A 3,897-nucleotide genomic window follows, 5' to 3' on the forward strand; every position below is an offset into this window, starting at 1 on the left:
TGACATGAGGACTAATGTTCAATTTTTTCAATCTTTTTCTTAAGAGTGCTATTTCACACAACTATACATCACTAATGTCCAAAGTGAGATTTTCTTTGATCTTAGGATATGGGTTGCTAAAAAAGAATAGTGAAGAATAGAGCATGTACATTTTGTCGCACTTCCCATCCTTTCTCAAGTATCTGTTTCAGAATAAATATCTGGTCCAATATGCTCTTACCTTGCCGAAATCCTGCTTGGAGTCCTGCTTGGACTCTCTTAATGCTAAATTGTAATAAAGTAAATCTCTTGATAATATAAAATTCATTCCTACATAGCCTTTTATAACTTTTAATTCTCCACCATACAGTATATTTGTTGGCTGATTGAGTGTGACTGTTTCGTACTTCTGCTACATTCAACATCAGTTAAATGTATAGAAACTTGTAAATGCTGAACTTCCGATTAAAAAATCGCTGATCTGGAAGAATCATGATGCAATTTGCAGTTTTGTGAAATTGACTTTTTTAAGTTGGTAGGCTCAAAAATTCAATTACTAGATTTTTGTAAATTGAGATAATTTTACTTACCTAATTCGTTCCATGGCAAAATTTTCAGTACAATTTTGCCAATTACGAACATCTAGTAAATGCATTTTTGAGCCCACCAACATAGTAAAGTCAATTTCACAAAATTTACTGCTGCGTCATTATACTTCTGTACCAGCAATATGATAGTATTTTTCTTTATTTTTTTTTTTCTTTATGGTTAATTATTTCCATTCATGTTTTATATACCCTTTTATATGATTTAATTAATCTTGAAAATGTTTCATTTTTGATTAGTTTTATATTTTAATTGCAGGTTGATTTTATTAATTTATTTATTACTCTGAGGTTTCTAAAGATTTCTGTTTTAAAAATATTTGAATTAATATTTTTTATTTTAACATAGTAGAACTGATGGGGGAAATATACATTTATCATTTAATCCTTCATTAGGCCTGGTAAAATTTTTTTGGTACAGTAGAGACTCTGTTAGCTGGCCACCTTGGGACTGTGGACCCTGGCCAGCTCCCATTTTAAGGGGTCAGTCCAATGTGTAGATATTTCAAAAGGAAATTTTAACAGGAATATAGCCTCAACAGTGTTTTATGATGTATATACAGATTTTATTATGCATTTGAAAACCTAGGAAAAGAGAAAGTATGTACAATATACAAATTAACAATGACAGAAAAGTTATTTTTTTTGTTTTCAACATTTAAAATTTTTTTAAATTGCAAAATCTTTCCGTATTTTCATGATTAGAGCATCTATCTGCTTCCTTTTCTGCCCACCCCCTAAGATGGTTTATCAGTGGCCAGTTATCAGGGGTTCTACTGTGTTACCCACTCTAGCAGTTGAAAATTACTGCTAGCAGTTGACTACTGATTTAAGAAAAATGAACATGCACCTTTTTGTCTCTTCACGGCAGTTTAGGTGTGATGTCATCTGGCTCTGACCACTTCTGAAGGAGCATGATGGTTGACTGTCCAATGATTATAGTTTATGTTATTACATCGATGAAGAGTTTTGATTGTGATTGTTCTCACATTTCCTTTAACTGTTTTCATGTCAGGTAAAATTAAATAAATAAACTTGAAAATTTTCATCAAATAAATACTCGAAGAGTTCAAAAATTGAAAGATCAAATTTAAAAAAAAAATTTTGTGATATAGTAATCACATAATGATTGAAACATCTATTGTGATCTCATTATAAATATATTACATTTATTACTGAAATGGTTATGCTAATAACAGCCATTGTAAATAATAAAATCTAATAATACGATTTTTTCATAAGATATAAAATAGTACAATATATAATTTTTTTTTTTTATAACCCCCTTGCCTGGTCATTTCTGACATACGGGGGAGGGGGAGGGGTGTATCTAGAGGTAACCACCTATTATAACCATGGTGAGGGAGGGGGGTCAAGTTTTCATTTCGGAGGAGCCCACAGAAATAAAAGTTGACACTCCAGGCCTGATTTGACCTGGTGCTGTTGCAGTTGCAAGTCAGTCATTTAGCTTCCTGAGCTACAAATGGCCTGACAATTTGTAATTGCCCGACATAGCATATGCCTGTCAAAAACTAGAATTATTTATCACTAACTTCAGAAAATAAGGCATACATCTAAACAGTGAGGTAAGCTAGAAGGACATTTCCTATTTTGAAATTACTTCAGGCTTGAGGTTACTTGGCTCTAACTCCTTTTAAACATAATCCTATCCAATTTATACCAATAAGTACCATTAAAATAAAACTTATAACAATCAAAATAGTTTAAAATAATCAGCCTTTTACAATCTGTTAAAAATTACAATATCATGACTTCAGAACTCTTGGCATACATCTTCACAATGTACTAGGAAAATTTCTTATCATAAGATTAATACATAATTTAAAATATAGCACACAACTTTAATGTAAATAAATAGTAATATTAATTTATTTTGATGAATTATGTAAAAGTATATTTTGTTAAATTTTTAAAATATATAAAAATAGCAAAACATGGTTACATAGATAAACCATCCTTGACCTATGGCAATCCTCCCGACTACATCTTACTTTACCCATTGGATATTTATTATTGGGTCTCATTACAACTTGTAAATATGGAGAAGACTTGTTTAGTTTAGTCTACTTTCTTGTATGCAATTTTAATTTATTTTTTAAAGTCCTTTTAATTCATGACTTTCTTAATACAAATTTAATAATTATCCCATTGAATGTTTGTGTTTCACTGATGTACATATATTTATATGCTTATTTGATTAAAAAAGTATAATACTATTACTTTTATGTATGTGTTAATCAAGTGATCACATTTTTATGTTTCCTGTCTGTTATACTTATTATGAATTTTCATGTTTCTATGTTGAAGTTGTTGATATATTTGTGGGTATTTTATACATTTAAGTGATGTTTTAGTGATTTGAATGTGCAGTTTTTTCTTCTTTCTAGTGAAATCATGAAAATCTTTTTTTCATAGAAGCTGATTTAAATTATATACATTTACTTCAAAGATGCACAGTTCATTTTGTGGCATTTCTAAGTGCCTTATTACCTATAATTATGGGAATAGGATTACATAGTTTTCAGTTATATGATTTTTCAATACCCTTTAGCTCATTAACTGCACACATAGTTCAGGAAATTATACTAATTGAGCACAAAAAAAAAAAAAAAAAAAAAATTCCTATCACATCTCTAATTAGGATTAATAACTACAAAATTTATTTTTTTATCATTTCTCTATCAAATATTTATGTAGTTCCTGGTCCAAGTAAAACAAGATAGACTTAAAAAGTTACTTTAATTTTAAGTTTCACATTTTTAAAAATTAACAGTCGTAAGGTATAAAGTGTTATAAATAAATTAAAAGTATTATTGATGAAAGGAATATGGTCCGGGTGCGGTCAAGAAAAACTCAAATAGTAGAAATATACTATTTTAATTATTAAATAATAAAATAGTATATTTCTACTATTTGAGTTTTTCTTGACCGCACCCGGACCATATTCCTTTCATCTTTATACACGGTCAATCAATAATCTTCCACTAAAAGTATTATTGAATTACTGATTAATTTAATAAATTATCTCACTATGAATTATTAGATGTAAATCATGTCCTTTTTACCAGTTTATTATTACGATAGAAGTTCAACCAAATAACATTAATTTTAAGATTAATCACAGGATTTTTAAATAATAAATATATGATTTTCTTGTAACTCAATTCCAATAGGGTCAGTGTACATTCAGATTTTCTTCTAAATCAGTTACTGTTGGAAAAAAAAAATGTTTTTATAGATATTTATTCATTTATTTAAGCAGAATTATTTTAGCATGTGAAAAAAGAAAAAA

Source organism: Halyomorpha halys, unplaced genomic scaffold, assembly GCF_000696795.3.
Source record: "Halyomorpha halys isolate HHAL.00 unplaced genomic scaffold, Hhal_1.1 Scaffold666.1, whole genome shotgun sequence".
Taxonomy (NCBI): Eukaryota; Metazoa; Arthropoda; class Insecta; order Hemiptera; family Pentatomidae; genus Halyomorpha; species Halyomorpha halys.